Source organism: Canis aureus, chromosome 9 (assembly GCF_053574225.1).
Source record: "Canis aureus isolate CA01 chromosome 9, VMU_Caureus_v.1.0, whole genome shotgun sequence".
Taxonomy (NCBI): Eukaryota; Metazoa; Chordata; class Mammalia; order Carnivora; family Canidae; genus Canis; species Canis aureus.
In genome coordinates, this window is record NC_135619.1 from 8,133,508 (window position 1) to 8,156,605 (window position 23,098).

Here is a 23,098-nt window from a genome sequence, read left to right on the forward strand (position 1 = left end):
TTTAATATCAGGGTAGGCTATAATTATCCCTAGCACCCCAAACTCTCCTGGTTCCTCCAAGTACTGACCCAGAATTTCATTTCAAAAGGACACATGTAGAAGCCAACCCTCTGTGAAGGAGTGATGTGATAAAACATAAGGGGGTCAACCCTCTTTATCTTATGCTCTTTTTTGACATTACTGCCCAGCATTAGACACCTTCTGGACACTCTCCCTTTCCTCCTGTCTTTCCACACTCCTCTCTCAAGAGTCACTTTTCAGAGTCACACACCTTGGAGTGGTAGGAAAATCCCAGTTCCAGAGCCTAGAGAGCTGGTCCCTATCTGGTCCCTATCTGCCAATATAAACAGTGTGGCCTAGGGACAGTCACCAAATGTCTCTAAGCCTTGGCTTTCCTCTCTGTCATGTTCTGGATGCTGAACTGTTTCCTGCCAGCTGTAACACTCTGAGCCTAAGGGCCCCACCTTATTTTTGGCTGGCCTAAGTGTAGGCAACTACTGTATCATGAAAACACTGAGGTTCAATTCATGGAGGAGAGAGGGCCTTAATTTATAAACTTCAGGGTGGGATCTTTCTGACCAGCTGCCTAGGCCCCATAAGAATAGCTACCACTACATGCCAGGCACTGTTCTTAGCAGTCTGCAAATTCAACGGAGACCTCCTAAAGAATCTTAAGGAGGCTAGGGTTCCTTGGCTGCAATTTAACCCATTCCTCCTTCTGCTCCGTCAAGCCCGAGAAGAAATGCTTGGTGGACCTATACCTCATCTCCCACTTTACGAGCTTTACAATACTTTCTAAAAATGTACATAAAAGCAGAGGACAAATCTATGAGCTACAAGAAGACTCATCTGTAGAATGAACTAATGCTTTCAGTAAAAAAAAAAAAAAAAAAAATGCCAAGAACAAAGCAGGTGGTTTAGTTATTTTGAGAGCAAGAAAAAATGATCAAGGAAGGACCAAAACTATTGCTTGGGTACAATAGTATAAAACAGCAGATGTCAAGGACATGTAATGCTCATCAGCAACTCTGTGTTCCCTTCATGGGAGAAAAATGACTCAATCCTTAAAGGCCCAGAGAAGAGAACCCAAATCCTGACTCTTGAATGCTCCATGGTCCAAAGGAACTTGTGTCAGATAAAGTCATTGTTGCCTTGGGAATAACTTGAGGGAAAAAAAAAATCCAAGGTTTCTTACAACCTTAACAATCTACAAACCCATCACAGAGCTAACTTACCAAATTATACAAACAATAAACACAAAGGAGTCAGAAATAGGAAAGGTCTAGCATCACGCTACACTTGGTTTTGGCCTCACTGGGCAGAGAAAAATGGCTGAGATATGGAGAGAGGGGAAGACAGGCAATGGGATGGGACAGAGTATGAGTGAACAAACAAGTCCTTGGGAAAGAGCACTGAGGCTGACCCACAGTGCACATCGGGCTGGCAGCAGAGCCCTTCAGGCTGCAAAACATTTCACTGTGTGGCTGGTATTCTGAGCACTGAGAGACTTCTTCCACTATCTTTCCTCATCATTCTCAGCCTGAACACATGGACACTGGCCTGGTGCACTGTCCTTTACCTAATCTTTTCAGAATCCGTAATGAAGAGATGCTATGTCTGAAAGCCTGCATGCTTGAATTCTCTCTCTCTCTCTCTCTCTCTCTCTCTCTTTAAAGAGATTATAGGCTTGTGCATCTTGATTACTTGATGAGGATTTTTATCACAACCTTCGGATGTTTTGAGATTATCTGATTTAACATCTCATTATGAAACCTAAGCGCTGTTTTTCTCTAGGGGAGCCTTTCAAACTCTTTTTCCCTCTCAAGTATAAGGAATGCTGGCTCTGATGCCTTACCATTCAGAGAAGTATTTTCTGGGCTCTCAGATTACTGCTTATAAACTACAGACTGGTGGGCTTGCCTTAGTTACTGCCAAAGCACGACACACATTACCAACGACAACAGATGTCTCAAACATTGCTCCCTACTTACCCTCCCTTCAAAGCTCATCACAGTGGGAGCCACAGGGGACTCAGTGGAATGTGGCCTTCTCCTGAAGGTTTGGATTGCCTGTTCAGTCACCTTCAGAAGCAACGTGACCATGTAAGGCAAAGGAGCACCAAATCATTCTGGCAACTAAAAACGTTATCACCACAAGAGCTTTAAATGATTTGTTTTCCATAGGAACACAAAGTGATAAAAGACATATTTTTCCTGAGAAAATATTCCCAGGATATACTACCAAAAGAGGGGTGGGCCCCACGTCATTTAAATATACTCTCCCAGCTGAATGTCCATTGAAACCAAAGGTGAGGAGGTTTAGAGGAGATAGCTAAACTATTAAGAAACAGTCAAGCCCACGACCTCATCTGAACCCCGGCAAAAGTCTCTCTCCTCCCTGAATCCTGCAGCCAGTATGGGTGACCTGAATATCCAAATCCACGGACACCCTGTCTCTGTTCTCTCTACTGCCTCACCTCCAATGACTCTTTCCTCCATGACACATGAACCACCCATGGCCCAGTCAAACATCCCACCTTGCGACTAAAATACCCTCAGCTTCAGTTTCCTTATTAAAATCCCCTTCAGGGATCCCTGGGTGGCGCAGCAGTTTAGCGCCTGCCTTTGGCCCAGGGCGCGATCCTGGAGACCCGGGATCGAATCCCATGTCGGGCTCCCGGTGCATGGAGCCTGCTTCTCCCTCTGCCTGTGTCTCTGCCTCTCTCTCTCTCTCTCTCTCTCTGTGTGACTATCATAAATAAATAAAAATTTAAAAAAATAAAATAAAATCCCCTTCACTGGAAATTAACCATTAGGGCCTCCTCAGAACTTTCATTTCATATCCCTTCTTACTCAGCTGCCTTTCTAAGGCCATCATTCCCATAACATACTTCCAAAACACCCTTGCCATATGTTCTAAGCTTACCTTGCTCACCTGTCTGCCAAACCCCGACCTCAGAGGATGCCCACCGTAGCTGTGTCTGTGCCCCCCACTACCTGGGCACAAGAGAAAGGACACATAGCCAGATGGTGCCATTCTACATGAACACCAACTGCCAAACAGGCCCTCCACAATGCTGGGTGATCCTAACACATTTCTCCTGCAGACTCACTCTCTCCCTCTCCTCAGCTATATTTCATTTTTAAACCATGACTCCTTCTAATACCCACACCCATCATCCTCTTTGCAGATGGCCTTGCCTCCTAACAGAGAAATGGAACCTGTTTCTCAGCAACTTCCTGCTACCAGACCAACCTTCATCTCTGCCAACCTTCAGCTTCTTCCCTCCTGTTTGCATTCCATTCCCTCCTCTTGTGCAAGGTCATCCACACCACTTAGGCTTTAGATCACATCCCATCCTACCTCCTCAGGCTCACATACTCATTTACTCTGTCTGTTCTCTCCTGTTTATTCAGTCAACTTCTCCCTTTCAACCAGATCCCTCCCCATCGACACTTCAACATCTCACATCCTATCTTTAAAGCACTCCATCTCAACCTCCTGTGTCTCTACGCTAGTGTCTTATTTCCACCTTTCCTTCACAGGAAAAATAAAAACTGTCCTCCTTGAGAATCTCCATTTATCATCTCTCATTCATTTTTTTTTTCAACCCATTCCAACCTGGCTTGGCTCCATCTCTCTCTGAAAAAGCTCCAGTCTAGGTCAATAATGATCGGTGTTGCCAAATTCAAATGAGAATTTTTTTTTCATTTGACATCTTGACAGTGCTTGGCAATGTTCATTACTCTCTCCCTGAAATACTCCTTACCTTGGCCTTTACAACCAATGCTTTCCTTCCTATTGCTGTCACTCACTTCTTGTCACCAGCTCGCCCTCCTTTACCCGTTGTTTACTGTTCAGGCTCCCCAAAGCTTAAATACAGGCCCCCTTTCGTTTCACTCTACATTAGTGATCAAAAGTCCAATTATTCATGAGGATTAGCAAGTTAATACAGTGAAGTGCAGCAAAGTTGAATTTCACTTCCTTCTCAACTCTACTTAGAAACATTGCAGAATAAGCAGGGTAACTGGCAACAGATCCCAGGCATGAGGGTAAGATGACAACAGGGAGAGGTATAGACTATAATAAAATGGAGAGCAAATGTTCCTACCAGTCCTAAGTTCTACATGAAAACCCCCCCATCTTTAAATCTTGGCAACCGCATCAATTAAGATTTCTTTCTGGTACAAATAAAAGAAATCCTGTTTATACCACAAGGAGAATTTATTAACTCTCCTAAGTGAAAAGCCTAAAGGTGTAGCTGACACTGGATCAGTTTTTCTATCTGGACCACTTCTTTGTTGTTCCTATTCTCACAAGTAAGCTCTACCTTATGGTAGCAAAGCCGTTGTTAGACCTCCAGGCTTCTGAACCACATCCAGCCAGGTTTAAGCAGAAAGCAAGAAAAATTCTCTTCTTGGAGTCTCCCCTCCCCACCTCAGTTTCAGACTTTCCTCTGATGGGGCCAACTTGGATTAGAAGCCATTTTTGACCAACCATGTGGCCAGGCTACTCTGGGAATGATTGGCCAGCCTTGGGTCACACATTTCACTGGGAATCAGGGGTGGAATCTGATCTAAAAGCACAAGGTCTGAGATTGGAAGATATGAAGTTTCTTTAAAGGATATTAGGGTGCTGCTATCAAAAGGGAAAATATATTTTAAGCAGCCAAAAAAAACCATAAACATGTGGCAGCAACTTGCTCAAATATTTTAAAAACACTACACAGGCCAAATAAAGCAAGTTTGCTGGCTGAAGGTGGCTTATCAACCTCCAGTTCCAATCCCTCTTTCTCCATTTGTTTCCTAGGTGATCTTATCCAAGATTGAACCTTCATTTACCATCTCTATACCAAAAATGCCACATTTTCATCTCTGACTCATAAATTCAACTGCCTACTCACCATCTTCACTTGGATGCCTCGAACTCATCTCCAATTCAATTTTGTCCAAAATGAAATTAATGATCTTCTGACCCTCCACCCCTCTGCTCTCCAAAACCGGAGTTCTTATTACATAATGGGAGCGGGGGTGAGGGGAGACAAGACCAACGTGAGTGAGGTATTGCTAAAAGAAAAAATAATCAGGAAGTAAAATGGAAGACTCCATTGAAATTCTTTTGTCACTTCAAATATTCAAGAAAGGTATTTGATATTTTAATTCATCTAAATTTGCAGTTTCCATTTCCACCTCTTCCCAATTTAAAGATACATTAGAAATATAGTTTCATACCAAAAGGAGAAAGATTGTCAAGGGTCGCCCAAAGGTGCTTTTGCTTGCTGGTTTGTTAGCACAGTTGTTAATATTCTAGCAACCATATTATCAGATTTGATCCTAATAACAACCCAGGAGGTTGGTAAGGCCTATTTCCATATTTCATCAAATCTAAGCAATCACTGATTTTAAGATACATTATTTTATGCACCACTATATTAGAAAAACAGTACAAATTAAACCATAACCTCTCATGCACAGTAAAACACATCTTGTTTTCAGATATATTAAAACATAAAATAAACAAAAATGTAAGTCTTAGAATCTTTGAGAAGCATTATCGTAAGCCTCACTCTTCAGGATAAGGAACCAGAAGCTCTGACATTTCTTCCAAGTGACAGTAAGTTGAAGAAGGGACTTGGACCTATGGGAAGGAGTTTCCTCTTTCCTCCAACCCCAATCTAGTTTCTAGGTCTGAATGATCTCTAGAGTTTCTTCTGGAGCCCCAAAAGCTTTTCTGATACAGTTGGTAAAGGAAAATCAGAACTGAGTCAACTCAATACATGCTTTTTAAATTGGCATGGATTCTAAGACTGAAGATAATTTAAAACTTTTCTCTAGCTCCTGGACTGCCTGGGAAATATTGCTGGCATAAATAGCAATATATGCCAGGTGTGTAAGAAAAAGATTACATCGTTAATTTCACTGCTAATTCAGTAGGACTGGCACGGAAACTTACGGTTGACTATATATTTTAAGCATAATTCACAGGGCAATTATCACTTGTGAAGGGATATTACCCAGCACCTAGTCAAGCTAAAACTTTCATTCTTTGTAATGAAGTATGTCTGTTTAATGATTTCGCTTCTTTGTTTCCAAAAAAATACCCATTTGGAAAGGTGCCATGTTATATCTAATTACTGCATACACTATTGCAAAGCCAATGTGTAAGCCTAAGAGTTTTAATCAGTCTCTGCAAGAAGCCTTTTGATTTGAACATCCAACATTCATTAAAAAAAAAAAAATTGTTGCAAAAGCCAAGGAATTTGGTGTGTAGGATCCAGATAAGATAGAATAGGCTGAATTAATGACTGAGTTTATTTCAATGTAATTGTTTTTACATTTTGTATTCCCTACTGTACCCCAAACAGTGTCTTAAACACAACTGCCTAATAAGCACACATGATGACATGTATAGTAAGAAAAAGGATTAGACCCTCTGTAAATGTTCCTTCTTCCTAAGTCTGTTCTGCTCTGGAGGAGAAACAGTCTAGTGAATTCTTGGTGCCTACTGTGAGCCTATCTTTGTGCCAAAGGCACATTGAATTTAATACTGGAAGTCCTCAAGGAGCTGACAGCCTAGTGGGTACAAACATAAGAGATGTGCGGGTAGCAAATTATCTTTAGGTATGCTTGTAACTGAACAATATACTAAAATGTTTTAATAGCATGTTCAACCAACAATGGATGTAGAATTAGGAGAGCTGGTGCCGCTAGTTGCTAGACATGACCTTGAACAAATCAGTTGTCTGACTCTGCTTCCTTAGTTATTACTTATTCATCCCTTGGGCTACTGCAAAATAAATTAAGGCAGGAGAAACTCTTTTGCAAACCTTAAAACATGATACAAACTAAAACATCATTAGGGATACTAGTAAAATGTCCTATTGTCCAAAATACTGCAGTGATTTCTTTTTGAGGTCTCTTAAGATGAAGGCAGAGGGCTCCTTAGAAAATGCAAACCTGATCATTCATTCCCAGGTTTAAAGACTCCTTATTGCCAAAGGATAAACTCTCAACTGTTTGGGTTGGTAGATAAGGCTCTTCAAACACTGGCTCCTCTGCAGCACCATCTCTGGTTTTACCTTTCAAAGACCACAAGAAGTATACAACTACCACCAGATCACATTCTCTTCCACAATTCTTTGCCTTTGTAATTTTGGTGGAGTTCCTGGATGTAATTATCTTACAACATCCAGGACTCCACAGACTGCTATTATAGTACTTTCCACATTATCATGAGGCTCTGACCTTCTCCAGGACTGGGGGATGGCAATGCTTTATCCTCCCCCATACCTCATCCAAAGCTCAGCCTACAGCAGTAGATATCCCTTGAGTGACAGCACAGGAGAGGCTCATTTGCATACCACAAAAAAAAATAGTGCAAAGGAGAGAATCTCAAGGGAAGGTTGTCAACTGAAAAAAGGCTTAGAGGCCCTAAAAAAAAAAAAAAAAAAAAACACTACAGGTCCACATCTCTTATCCAAATGCCCTAAGGCCAGATGTATTTTGGAATTCAAAATTTTTGACATTTTTTTTAAGATTAATTAATTTATGCATGAGACACACACACACACACAGGGAGAGAGAGAGAGAGAAAGAGGCAGAAACAAAGGCAGAGGGAGAAGCAGGCTCCCTGTAGGGGGCCTGTTGTGGGACTCAATCCCAGGACCCCAGGACCATGATGTGAGCCAAAGACAGAAGCTCAACCACTGAGCCTCCCAGGTGCCCAATTTTTGACATTTTAGAAAGGTAAAATGTACCTTATGCTCTCAACGGAGCATAGGCCAGCACTCCATAGGCAAACACATAATACTTCTGCAGGTAAATTTACAAGTAACCATGCTAAATGAGATTAATGAATACATAGGCTCAGTGGTTCAAGTCAGATCTTTCCACCAGATAGGTTACTAGAGCTTTCAGAGCCTTCTGGATTTTGGAATTAGAAAGGACAGTGGATCCATACCACCTGATTTGTATCCATAACTCTTTTGAATCCATTTTCTTAATTCGCTCAGAAATACACTAAGGGAGGACTGACCTATGTTCAGGCAACAAATAAAAGTGGCCATACACCCAAACATCAGCAGACAGGCTATAAAATACTCTGAGAAGGGGTTCAAAGGCACACACAAATGGTCATCATTACCAACAACTACAGCAGTCTCTTGGAACAGTAACAAAACAGAAATAAAAACAACAACAAAAAAAATTGCTAAATCCAGCACTGAAGACCCAGGTCGGCAAAGCAATAATCCACAGAGCAAGAAATGAATGTATGGATGATTTTGTAAGCACATAAACAAATATTGTTAGGAACTCCTATCACTGATTTCTAAATGGCTAACTGTGGGGAGAGAAATGCACACATACAAACAATGGCATTCATAAGCCAAAATGGAGTGGTCCCAGACCAACTCAACTTGCTTCCATGTGAAAATAGAAACAGCAATGCATGCCACCTGCTCTCCAGGACTGTGGAAAGGAACAGAATAACACCTTTTGCAAATAAATATAGAGATAAACACATATACTCTTCTAAACAACCAGAAAGACTCCCATGTAATGCCTTATGTGAAAAACTGCTTTTAGAACCAAATGCTGGGAGGAATAAAACTTTCCCTAAGAAATGGGGAAGTGCTTTCCTTTCTAAAGAGAAGTATGAAATAACAAGGAAGAGGAAGGTGAATGTGTAATCCCACTTCTAGTAAATTCTAAGACCTGGTCACCCATTTGTGTTTATCTATGAATCTAAAAGTTTTCCTTTCAGGGAGAAGGAGAATGTTGCCTCAACATTTCTAACAGGCACCTCTTGATCCCATCACCCACTGAGGCCAACAGCTAACAGCAGTTGCCATCATGTACTCTACTGAGCCTTCACCACATACAAGGCAGGGCGTTGACTACTTTGAAGGTTTCCATTGACCCTCATGTTAATAATAGATTCTACCTTCTAGGGTTATCAACCCATTTTACACATAAGAAACTAGATCCATCAAGAAAGGTCCCAGAGCTTTTAAGAAGGAAAGCCAAATGACTATGATGTTATCTTTTGCCAATTACTTGGTTTCTACTCTGATAACAGTAGCATAGCTCATTCTCAATAACTGACACTTCCATCCCCTCCTAGATACCATTTCAGTGAGCAGGAAGCAGAAAAAACTCTCTTGTCCATACCTAAACCCTCTCCCATACAACCCAAATAAAAATGCTGCATTCCCTCCCGCCTTCCCTTCCTGTCTCTCTCTCCCTCACTTCTCAGAAGTTCTCCTTGAATGTGCCCCATCCATCCCTCCTTCCCTCCCTCCCTCCCTCCCTCCCTCCTCTTTTGGGCACCTATCATATACCAGGCAATGAAGATACAAAATGTGTAAGTCACTGTCCTATTCCTCATGCAAGGAAATAATCATACCTGGGCATAAGTTATATATGGCACAGGAGCAGCACAGGTCACTTCTGCCTCAGGGTGCAAGTTTGAAGATCACAAAAGCCTTCAAAGAGGTGGTAACCCTTGACTGGGCCTGAAGAATAATTGCAAGGATACAAGATAGACAAGGAAGAGAAGGGTATTTTACAGCCAAAGAGTGAAAATGAATGATGCTATCAGGGTGCTCCATGTCCTTCAGAACAGTGTCAAATGACAATGGAGAGATGAAGCTGGGAAAGAAGGATGGAGCCTCCACAGTGAAGCAAAGATCAAGAAGCCCCAGTCCCCAAAGTCTGGTCTTCTGCTCCTGACCACAGCACCCAACACAACACCCTGACCTACGGGAAGGAGAAAAGAGAGGACATCGGGCAGCTGAATGGGCAAAGGAAGCCAAGGTGCCCATCAACTCACCAGGAGAGCCTGGCCACCTCTTCCCAACCCTCCTCTCAGCACCTTTACTCTTACCATAGCCCTGTGGTTCCTAAGAACCAATCTCCTACCCTTTTTGAGGCCAATATCTGCCAATTAATTGTGACCCTAAGACCTTGAGTTAAGGACAAGACACTCTTCATCCTGTGGGGCAGCTCCGAGGGCAGCACAGGAGAAAAAAAAATGTTCACTGGGTTGGGCAGGGGAATGGGAGAACTGACTTTAAACAGACAGCTTTTAAAGACATATAGTTAGATCACAGATCAGTTACAGAGAGCCTCAATATCCACCTAAACACCAGCCCACAATAAAGACTGACAGAGCTGTTGGGTTTTTATTAGCTCCTTCTGGGCCTTTACAGCAGTAATCCCCATGTTTTCTGAAATTGCTATAGCTTGTCTGATTCATCGGATTCATGGACTCCCATTGCTCTTCAAAAGAAGGAACAAAATCCTGTTGCTATAAAACTTGTCCTTTATTTTTAATTAAGCTGGATTTAAAAGAACTGTTACAAAAATTTCCTGACACCCTATATGATAATGAGACACATCTTGATTTCTTGCATAAACTCAAAATAAAAAAGTCACAAATCCAATAATTCACCCCTCATAAAGACCAAGATGATAAAGAAAAAGGACAGTATGTTTCAACACAGATGCAATCTCCTCCAAGTGGAAATTTGGCTGAACCAGACATAAAATATTGGTACACTTCAAAATTATTTTTTCATACATACAAATAATATTGCCAAATTCAGTAAATATTATTTATAGAGCTATAAATTTTTATATCAATTTCAGAGGAAGACAAAATTACTGCTTGGGTCTCTCTTCGTACTGAACCAATTAACATTTGAGTTACCACAAGGAAACAGCTTCTAAGAAACAATGACCTTAAACTGGAAGACTTTAACATGAAGAATCATAGAAATATTTTAAAGTTGTAGAGAAATCACAATGAGCTAAGGAATCCAAAGACTGGAATTAAGAGTCCCGGGTTTCCTCCTCTTACACTGTTGGTGGGAATGCAAACTGGTTCAGCCACTCTGGAAAACAGTAGAGGTTCCTCAAAAAGTTAAAAATAGAACTACCCTATACCCCAGCAATTGTACTAGGTATTTATCCAAAGGATACAGACCTAGTGATTCGAAAGGGCACTTGCACCCCAATGTTTATAGCAGCAATGTCCACAATAGCCAAAATATGGAAAGAGTCCAGATATCCATCAACAGATGGATGGATAAAGATGTGGTACATATATATAATGGAATGTCAACCATCAAAAAGAATGAAATCTTGCCATTCACAATAACCTGGATGGAACTAGAGGGTATTATGCTAAGGGAAATAGTCAGAAAGACAAATATATAATTTCGCTCATATGTGGAATTTAAGAACCAATACAGATGAACATAGGAGAAGGGAAGAAAAAGTAAAGTAAGACAAAAACAGAGAGGGAGGCAAAGAGAGGGAGACAAACCATAAGAGACTCTTAACTATAGGAAACAAACTGAGGTTGCTGGAGGAGAGTCAGGCCGGGGGATGGGGTAACTGGGTGATGGGCATTACAGAGGGCACTTGATGTAATGAGCACTGGGTATTACATGCAACTGATAATCACTAAGTTCTACCTCTGAAACTAATAATATGCTATATTTTAGTTAACACCCCCCCACACACACACATAAAAGAGTCCTGGCTTCCTACTGATTCATGGTAGAATGATACAGCCTCAGTTTTCTTGTCTATAAAATGGAATACAGAGAGATGAGGATGTGGAGAAGACAAAGAGTTAATTAGATATCTGAGGTCTTTTCCTGATTTAAAAAAAAAAAACAATGAATTTTTGATATACACAAAATAGATCCTTTCTTGAAAGAGAAGAATTCTGTTTCAACTGGAAGATAAAAGCTTTAGAATCAAAAACAAAATAAAAATGGAAGACAAAAGAGCTTTAACCATTTGAACACAAAAGTAAACTTTCATTTTTATGCAAATGTCAACTTATAAAATAAAAATGACTAAGTGGTACAAAATATTTTTGAAAGTGCCTATATGGATCTCCCAATTTTTTGCTTAGTTTTGTAGGTCCTAATACACAGGGCAAACTAAGACAATTTGGCATGTACCATTGTTTCCCATCTTCACTAGTTATTTTAAGAGACCAACATGTTTATCAATAGCACATGTTGGACAAGAGACTAATAGTAGAGTAGAAATACCATCAGGTTATTCTTGTACTCTAAGAAAGAGCCTAAGATATGCCTTGCTTTCGAATAAAGAATGAGAAGGACGATGGTATCACCGAGATCCCAGAGAAAGCGGAGAGTGGAAAATAGAGAATAAACACAGGAGTAAAGACAGAAATTAAGAAACTAGTGTTCCAGAATGTCTGGCGTGACAGAGAAACGAGAGAGATAAGAAACATAAAGAGTCTTGAAACACAAAATCTGTAAGACAAGAGAGACAAATAAGAGGAAAATATACCAACTGCAGGCAAATCATTTAAAATAAGATCACCAGCATAGTGGAAGCATTCTATTCTCTGAGGAGAAAACACTGTGGGCCCATTGCTTCCAAGGACAACCACCACTCTACAATTTCCTCTCTCCAGCCTTCGAGAAGGTTGGTGGTCAGAACCACCATCTTACACATACATACACTAAGGATCCAGATGAAGAAACCACGTGCCCTCAGCACACTCTCCATCCTGGGGTGTGACTTGCTTTGAGCATCTTAGTACCTGAAATCTAAAACAATCTGAAGATTATAAAAGAGAAACCAGATCTACGCTTCACTCATCGCTCCCTCAGTCTGCAGGCCAGTCAACAGAGTCGCATCAACCAAAAATCCATCCAGTGACTTACCATTTTACAGCAGGATTGGGTGAAAAAAGAAACACAGCCATTTACCTGTGCAAGAGGAGCCCCCCAAGTCATCTACCAAGTCATCTACCAAAAGTCAACGGTCATCCCAGTGGTCGGTGCACTCTAAGCAGCAGCACCCACTAGTGGTGGGGAGGAATACCAGGGGAAAGGAAGCACACATCTACAGAAATCCTTCAATTAATGTAAAACCCTGCACGTTTCACAAAGGTATTAAGTATCACTCTCACAGCCACCTCCAGAAGGCAGGTGTTCCTGAAAATTGAAGGCATATCTCTATATGGCTAAATGCCTTTGAAGTTCTACTCCAACCGTGGAACTTTTCTCTTGCCCCAACCACACTTATTTGGTACAATAAGTATTAATTAAGTATTATTTTATTATTATTTATTATTAATCAATAAATAATTAAGTATTATTTTAAGTATAAGTATAATTAATTATTATTTTATTATTTATTATTAAGTATTAATTGGTACACTAGCTGTAGCTTCTCACAATGCACACACACCATAGTTCTGTAAAGAAATCTCTCCTACTCAAATTAGAGTAAACAGAAACTGAGTACATACCATATAGGTAATACGGAGGACTCAAAATTAAATTAGAAAAAGATCCTGCTATCAAGCAGTGTAATGTCTGCTTGGGGAGACATAGCATTGTCTATGGAATGGCACCACCATCACCCAACTGTACAAGACAGAAACCAAGGAGTAGTACCTGGTGTCTCACCTGTACTTTTTCTCACCTGTACTTCTAACCCATGGCCATGTCTAGCCAGATCTATTTCTATCTCTCTAAACATTCCCCCAGTTCCCTCCATCTTTACCTCCCTGGTTAGGTGATCATCATTTCTTCCTAAACTACTTTAAAAACTTCTAAACTGGTCTATACACATCTCCTTTTGGACTCCTACAGTCCTTTCATCTGTCCTTTTTCCTGCAACCAAAGTGGTATCTTGTCAATCGGATCACTTCAAACTCATGCTTAGAAACCCTTGTGACTCTTAGGAAATGACTATCTCATACTCCGTATTCTCCATTCCCAGCCACAGGGGCCTTCTGCTGTCCACCATTCCTACCAGAGTCCCTTCCACAGCAGGGACTTCACACGTCCCGTCATGTCTATAATGCCATCCCTTGCCTTCTTAACTCCCACTCATCCTTTAGGTCTCAGCTCAGCACTACCTCCTTAGGAAAACCATCCTGATTTCCGTGACCGGGTCAAATCCCTTTGAACACATACCTCTCCCACAGAACCCTTAGGACACTTGGCATTTAGTATTTCATGCAATTATTTTTGTATACAGTTTCTTGTAAAAATTTTTATAAAAACAGAACCTGTGTTTGGGTTTTGTAGATATTTTTGCTGAATGAAAAGACAGAGATAAGATCAATACCAAGCAAAATGGACAAGATGTCCTGAGAAAGATGCAGACAAATGACTCCTGCAGGATTTAAACCAGACCTCTTGACTTTTATAAGCGGTCCTTCCTGGGAATTTCTCAAGGTCTCTTCACCCCAACACTGCACTGTTGACATGACATCTATGTGAGGAAGGGAAGGGGAACTATCATATCTTTTGCTGTACCTCCCTCTCTCAAGTCCAAAGATGAAGTAATAAGCAAGGGAAGAAGCAGGGCTCCATATGGAAGAGTGGCCCCGTGTATGTCTGCCTTTACAATAAAGGCAGGGCAAGGAGGTAAACATCCACATACCTACTGAAACAGCTGTGCTGGGTTAAACTGCTCCTAAGAACCCCTGACAAATCCATCATCTCCGTGTAAGGCTTTCCAGGATGTAGGTCAGCCACCTTACTCAAACAGGATCATTTCCCCTCCTTGAAATGGTAATGGAAGGCTCTCTCCTTCCTCAACAATCCATTTCCTCTTGAAAATCTGCTGCAATTAATTTCCCCAACACCCACCTCAACTAAGTGTATTTAAAATGCAGGAGCTGCCCACATCGATAACTCTTCTTATTAAGAAATATCTGATCTTCCCTCTTTCGATACCCTATGTCTCAGGAGCAGCCCCTGGTTCTGCTCAGCCCTTCCACTTGCTCACTGCCTCAGAACAACATGGTGTGATGGTCAAGAGACTGACCCAGGGTCACGATGGGGGGCTGTGGACCTCAGACCAAGAAATTGTGGCCCCGGTTTCTGTAAAATGGGGTGAATGACAGCACCTCATTCTCAGAGCTGAAAGAATCCAGGAAACATTTTTTTGAAGATCTAACTGGCTTTATTAAATGATTCATGAATTGAGCAGCACCCCATCTAGCAAGAAGAGAGGCATTCCTCCACAAAACATTCCTAGCACGGTGCCTGATGCACATGACATGTGTGTGATGATTAACCATCACTATGATTGATTCATTAAGGAAGCCTCAGGTATCCACTGAGCTTCCTGTTCCCAGTCCAAGAAGCTTCTAAAAAAATCTCTGTAGAAAAATTCTCAGAGCAAAAGAACTTTAGACACTTATACCTGTAAGATAACAGTGACCTATAAGGAGACAGTGTTTACTGTAGCTCTGCCAGAGACGACAGTGGAACCGTGACCTATATCCTAGTTACACATCCAGGAACTAGTCATTAGTCACACCCACTCAGAAAATAAGGATGTAGGCGGTTCTCCCTACCCCCATCACAATGTATATCTTGTGTTTACTCAGTGTACTGTAAAGCTCAGAATACAAAGCACTATTTATAAGCTTCTTTCTTTTGGCAGGAGGTGAATAAGTTCAGACATCCACCAGCCAAGTCCAAATCTGAGATGTGCAAACTACACACGTATATAGGATAATGTAATCTGCTAAGAAAGTAGGTAAGGTGGCCCCAGTAGGGATTCACCATCACCGGGGACAACTGCTCCTTAGTAACACCTGGCTCTTCACACCTGCCCTGAAATACTCCACGGGAATTAAATGTGGAAGGAAAATGGACATTTTCACCAGGGAAGGTTTTCATTAAAATATCCTCACACTTTTTTCTCAGGCACCTCATTTTTATCCAGGGAAAATTGTGTGAATATAAATAAATTTCTCATCTGCAGAGGAAATGATTTGGTAATCTGGTTACCCATCACCCAGGGATTTGCCCTGAAAACCAAGGCTGTGCAGGATAGAAGTACTAAGTATAAAGAAAACCACCAAACTGAAGAAACTGTTCCACTGGGCCATAGCAAGAGAAGTCCAGAGTCTTCTTTGCCACTGCTTTGGGCCAGAAAAACAGGTTGTAGCTTCTGCTTTTTATGTACTCAGGTTTTTAAAACGATTTACTTATTTGAGAGAGAGAGAGAGAGAGAAGGAGTGGGAGGGGCAGTGGAGGAGAGAGAGAAAATCTCAAGCAGACTCCATGCTGAGTGCAGAGGCTGACTTGGGGTTCAATCATGACGTGAGCTGAAACGAAGAGTTGGATGCTCAACTGACTTCGCCACCCAGGTGCACCAGCTTTTAGACAACATTTCCCAGTCTCAGTAGAAGAGGTTCTGCTTGTTGGGGTCCATGAGCCAGAAAGGGTGAGAGTAAGCCTCTGCGATGGTCATGTGTATTTCACGGCTCTCCTAGGACTGTCACATCTCAGGGGCAGTTGGATGCCCCAGGACCTATCAGAAAGCAGTCTGCCCAGGGTATTCTTTTCAGGGATCATTTCTAAAAGACACAAACCCAAAGGCATGTGTCTGTATTTCAGGCAGAACTAATGAATGACTTTAAGACGAGGGATGACTATTAAAGAGCTCAGCAATATTCTGCCTCTATCGGTCAGATTTTATGTAGGTTCCCAAGCAGAAAAAGGTTATATTCTATGCAGAATATAATTTCCTGCTGTGACAGCATTCATCAACATGCCTTGTCTTAAGAGAATTTCCTGGGGACTGCTTGCCAGCCAGGAAGAAGAGCATTCAGAGTAAGGCCTACAGGTCAGACTACTAGTCCTGCCAGGACACTGAAAAGCCTGAAGTTGCTCCCATGAATAGCAGTGCCTCAGGGATTGTGTTTGGAAGGGCAAGTGCCCTGAAGCCTGATTGACTTCTGTGCCCTCAAAGCCCCATGGGGCAGTTCTGAGGGTGAGGCGGTGTATATAACAGGCAGGGGAGACCCAGACCTTTCCCATTGGCACGTGTTCTTCTGGTTGCAACATCCTGAGATTCCCTTAACAGTTTGTCAGAGGGGAGGTAGGATGGGGAAAAGCAAAGCTAGATGCCACCGGGGTAAGATAGAGCTACGTGTGACTCCTAGATCATGCTCTGTTTCTCCTGCTCAATCTCTGGCTTTCCATCTCTAATGTGGGGACACTCCAAAGCGGTAAGCGGCTCCTGGGTTACTGTAAGGCAGAGGAGAGATCATGAAGGTAAGGGACTTAGTACCGGGCCTTCTCCCTGCTAAATCTTTCCTCTCAAGGGAAGCTCTTCCCTTATAGGTAAGCCTCAAAAATAAGGTTTTGCTTTCAAGTCACCCATGAAGCACCCTCCTTCCTCACTGGACTGGACTCTGGGAGGTCTCTGCCATTTCCCAAAATCAAGTACAGGATCAAAGAGCCTTTCTGAAACAAACTAAAAATATACAAAACAATGTACTCAAAGCAATTCCAAAAATATTTTCAGCAACCCTTTCAGAGTTGGTGTATAATCATCCAGAGTGACCGCTATAAAAGGCAAACTCATTTATAGGTTAAGTACTTTCATGCTTTCGGGTGACTTCACAACTTTACAATTGCCATGAGTCACACACCCGGAAGCTCCCCAACTTTTTGGCAAATTCCCCACTAAGGGCTTTAGGCCTCTTCATATCCTCATCCCACCTCATCCAGCTATGACACCTGCCATGGGAACTCTCCAGAAATTATGCTTGAGAATACAATCAGACACCACTGACAGGTGACCCCCATTACTGTAGATCTCAAGGACGTTTCATAGATGTTTCTATGGAACTCTCATTTTGTTTTAAAAAGTAAAACAAACTATACAATTGAAAAATAGGCAAGACTTCTGAATTGGCACTTCACAAAAGAGGATATCCAAATGCCAGGATACACAAGCAAAGACACTGAGCTTCATGTGATGATAAGGGAAATATGAATTGAAACCATTAGAGGAGATCTCTACACAAACATCTCAATGATTAAAATGCAAATGACTTACCCAAAGAAGTACTGGTAAGAGTGTGGGAAAAGGGAATTCTTGTTCACACCAGATGGGGCTATAAATTGGAGTGGCATAACTGGAAAACTGGTTGGCTATATCTACTAAAGCTAAGTGTACTCACATCATAGGACCCAGCAGGTACACCCACATGCACACACCAGCAATGCATACCTAGCTGTACCATAAAGACAGATCTTACATGAGTATTCACAGCAGCTATAGAACAGCCTCAAGATGGAAACAACTCAAATGTCTCTGATTAATAATTGTGATATACTGATACAACAGAATACACTCCAGCTTCTGCTACAGGAGAAACAGGATTAAATATCACAATATTGAGAGACAGAAGTCAGACATGAAAGAATACAAAAGAATGATCATATTCATATAAAACTTGAAAATAGGAAAAAGTGATCCATAGTGTTAGAAGTCAGGACAGTGGCTACCACAGATGAGGAGGTAACCAGCTGGCATAAGGAGAGGCTCTGGCATGCTTAGTGGCTCTCTCTTTCTTCATCTGTGTTAAGACTAAATGGACGTGTTCATGGCGTAGAAATTCCCTAAACTGTACCCATGCAATCTTTGCTTGTTTCCGTGTGTATGGTAAGGCTCAAAAAAATTTTTTTTTGTTAAGCAAACTCATCTAAATGCCTCCTCCTGTGTAAAGCCAAACAGGGCAAACCAATTCAATTGTCCCTTAGTATTAATTTATGTAAGCACGTAGGCCCAGTGTGAACAGCAAGAGTTCACATGTACTGTTTCTCATCCATGCCTGCTCCTAGCCCCGATGTGAGCAAGCTGGTGACTCGGATGGAGTCTGATTCCCTGGGCCTCACTGCTCTCTTCTAGAGAAACCGGCGGGGTAATTAGGAGTCTCAGATAAAAATACAGCGAGAGCACTCTGTAGACCATAACCTGGCAGGGCATCATCACATATCATAGCAGATGCAGTTGAAAAGCAGGAGAACCTAAGGAGAGCTAGGGAGATTTTGAGGAGCTCTGGGGGGTTCCTTTCAAGAGTTATAGTGGCCAGTAGCACAGGCTCTTTATTTATGACATTTCTTTTCAATGCCAACTGAGTTATTACACTTTCCATTTGCACAGCTGTATCATGAATGGCTCTGTAATAAGTTTTCCATCATACACGGAGCTCTTTCCAGCTCACATTTGGAAATGATACACACTCTTCAACTGTAAAGTAAGAATTGGTATCCAACAGTACCTGCCTCTGAGGGTGGGTCATGCAGACAAAAGGAATCATATTTGTGGAGTGCTTAGAACCATATAGAATGTGAGCGAATAATCATCTCAAGGGAAATGTTAAATACTAAAAATAATATACTGACAGGAACACTAATGGACTACGCAGTGGAAGGGAATCCCAGAAGAAGGCAGCTGTACGGTTTAGTCTATTTTTTATTCTTTCCTATATGTCAGACATGCTAGGCCTCAGGGATACACAAATGAAGATCCCAGCCTTGGGAGGAGTTCACAGCCCAGTGGGATAGAGAGCAAGGGCTGTTCCAAAACCAGGTGCCTGAGTTCTGGACTCCCTGTCCCATTTTTAAACATCAGCTACTAGATAGACCAGGGACTGTATGGTTGGCAATGTGGATAAATTTGGAAATATGTCCATTTTATGAGCATTGAGCTCTTTTTTATAAGCACCAAATTTCTACCTTCAGGGTAGGGTGTGTGTGTGTGTGTGTGTATGCATATATATGATATATAATAATAATAATATAACTATTGTTATAGTTGCATAAGGATTTAATTTTTAAAGCCTTACTTCAGGAACACCCAGCTTTATATACCTAGCTCTTCCTCAGCAGTTGGACAGCTTCCTTATTGAGACTTAATGATAGGGTAGATTAAATTCTTCGAAAATAATATTAATTTCTGGCTTTCACCTGAGGTCTGAAAACAAAGAGCTGGGTGATGCACAACCTCTCTGACCGTACTTCCTTACCCACAGTGGTCATGAGAGGCAATGAGACTAGAGCACACACGTTCACTCGCCTCTGGAATCAGAGCTTTCCCACTTCCGTGTGACATTCCACCTTCTAGAAGGATACGAAGTGCAGTGAGGTCCTAGCATACTAGGCTTCAACCTGAATATCTTATCTTTTGTTATTTGATGGTGGTGCGACATCTGTTTAAATGCTCAGCCCTAACACTGTAACAAAGACAAGCTCTTTCTCTTCCAAATCCAGCATGAAAGTTCCACACATGCCAATCTACAAAACAGTCTGAACGACAGGGTGAAATGAGGCTCACAGGGTGAAATTGCCATCCTTGGGAAAGCAATGAATTTCAGGCTGTGAAAGCTTGGAAACTAGTGTGCACTTGGGGTTTTGGTTAAAACCTTAGGAACTATGGTCTCTGTTTTTTTCCCAGCAGAAAGTGAAAGGGATCCATCCGTTAACTCAACTGAAATGTAAACACAATCTCTCACTTCCTCTCACTTCAAATGATGATAAAAGAGAGAGAAACACAAGTTAACAAAGCACAACTCACCTTGTGTAACCCTATGTGGATGCTACTACCTCAACCAGCACTGGGGGGTGATGGGACATTCTTTCCAGAGGTACACCCTCTTAGGGCTCAGAATGTCCTCACAGGTGCCATTCACACCCACCTCAAAAACCAGCCCCGTGCACTAGGACCACCAAGGAAACAGACCCAGTGAGGGCAAGTAACACATCTTGACTAGGAGTTATCCAGACTCAGCTGAGACTAGCACAGCGGCTTTGCCAAAGCTATGGTATTTTGAAAACCAGTAAGCACATTAATGCTACCCTGAGGCCCGGGATTCTTACCCCATTCCCTACATCCTCTCCCCACCCCAATCCCATCCACACAAATCAAAAACCTTTCTTCCATATATTTTTCTCTGAGCCCTAACAGTGGAATTCTCAGCCCTTGAAGGAAGGAGAAGGCAAATATGCAATACTCCAGGCACATGAGGTTAGGCACTTTCCTGTGAGCTAGGTCTTATTCTGATGCCACAGATAGGAAAGCTATGGCTCAGATGTGACTTACCTTGCCCAAGTTCCCTGAGTAAATTAGTGGCAGAGTTACCTTGCAGAGCTATTCGGCTCTGTCTTAGTCCAGAGCCATCTGCTCCACACTGTATCGGCTTCTACTCAGAGTGATCCATGGGCCAACAACCATGGCCATAAGGAGCTTGTTATAACAGCAGGATCTTGGGCCCTGACCCAGGCCTACAGAGTCAGATTCAGCACTTCAACAAGATCCCGCATGTTTCTGCCCATGGGTTTGAGAAGCCTGGCTATGTCCCAGTGCTGAAGAAGCCTGGCTATTGTCCCATCCCAATGTGGGGGTGGGGGTGGGGGCGGACTGTAGCCTCAGCTCCAGTGGCATTAAAAACTGCTTTAGTATCATGACTCTTGGGTCATGCCAAGTAGCACGTGAATCCTGCTTAATACAGAGATTTTTGACGGAGCTCCACAAATAAATTGGAAGATGACACTGAAACAACTACCACAGTCAAATCTTAAGGGAGAAGCTAAACATAAACTGCCAAGTCAGCACAGCTTATTACCCTTTGGTGGTTCACAGCAAGGAAGCCTACATATGGAATTCGTCTCTGGAGGAAAGTCCCGAAACACACTCTAATCTGAAGATCCCAAAGCATGTGCCACAAAAACTATCCCACTGACTCAGGAGCCACTAAAACAAACCACTTTCAGGGGAAGGACTTTGGGACCAAAGAGTAACAGGAAAACCCTAGAAGATCCAAAGACAAGCAAGGACAAAGGAATTATCTAGATATTTTCCCCCCAAAAGAAAATCTGGCCTGAAATGAATAAGCTATTCCTAGATCTCTCTCACCACTTTTTTTCTTACTATTTTCCTTTCGCCCCAGCCAGTGGCCTTCTTGCTAATTTTTTTATTGTGATAGAATCCATAAACCATAAAATTCAGCCTTTTAGAGTGTACAATTCAATAGTTTGCAGAGCATTCACAAAGTTGTGTAATCATCACTGCTCTCTAATTCCAGAACATTTTTCATCACCCCAAAGAGAAATCTGTATCCATCGAGGGTCACTCCTCATTTCCCCCCGTCTTCCCAGCCCCTGGCAACCACTAATTTACCTTCTGTCTCTATGGATTTGTCTATTCTAGAAATTTCACATAAGTGGGATCATGCAACATGTGGCAGCTTGTGTCTGCCTTCTTTCATATAGCATGTTTTCAAAATTCATCCATGTAGCATGAATCAAACTTCATTCCTTTTTATGGCTGAACAGATACACCACACTTTGTTTACCCATCATCAGCTTCCTGCCACCAATATAATGTATGAGGGTTCCAATTTCTCCATACCCTCACCAACAGTTGTTATTGTACGTCTTTTTTATTACAGCCATCCTGATGAAGTGGTATTTATACAGTTTTTATTTGCATTTCCCTAATGACTAATGGTACTGAGCATCTTTTCATTTGCTTATTGCCATTTGTACATCTACTTTGAACAAATGTCTATGTAAAGCCTGCCCATTTTAAAATTGGGTTGTCTTTTTACCGTTGAGTGTTAAGAGTTCTTTCTTCATGCTATTTTTTGAAATTCCAGTTACATCCTCTCTTCCTGGAAAGCTCTTCTCCCAAATACCCAAGACTCTGCAGCTAGACTTACTTCTCTCTGTACTTGGACCCGCTTTTTCTCTAAAGGCTTAGAAACACTTTGATTCCCTCTCTGCCCCATGTACCCTTCCCTGTTTCTAAAACCTAAGTGTTATGCCTCTCCTCATTTCTCCACAGGTAGCTCTTCTGTGGTCACCAGAACTCATGGCTACTTTAGTGAATTCACAGAATCAAGAAAGAACAACAGGTTCTTTGACCACCACCACCAGATTCACTCAGTCTTACTCTGTACTAGGCAGGATCCTTTTCTCGTGTGCTCTGAAAATATTTACATGCAGGCATGAGTACAAGCCTTCATACTCCTGGCTCCATTATGCCACCAACCTAAAATGCCCCTTCTCATCTCTACAAAAGTACAACCGCCCATCATTTACACTTTCACAGTTTATCCCCTCCATGGATATTTTCTTAGCTGCCACAGCTTGAAATGGTTTCTCTCCACCCTGAAATAAAAGATAGTAATCACCTAGAGACTCCATTAATCAATTGGTATTCATATTTAATGAATACTCCTATATTATAGGGATATACTAGGTGAAACCAGCCCACCC

At 41.8% G+C, this 23,098-nt stretch overlaps 1 protein-coding gene across 3 annotated transcripts in view; it reads right to left on the bottom strand.

Moving 5' to 3' along the window:
• Nucleotides 1-23,098, bottom strand: part of STXBP6 (syntaxin binding protein 6) — a 240,564-nt gene that overhangs the window by 212,531 nt on the left and 4,935 nt on the right. The gene's annotated exons all lie outside the window — the stretch shown is intronic.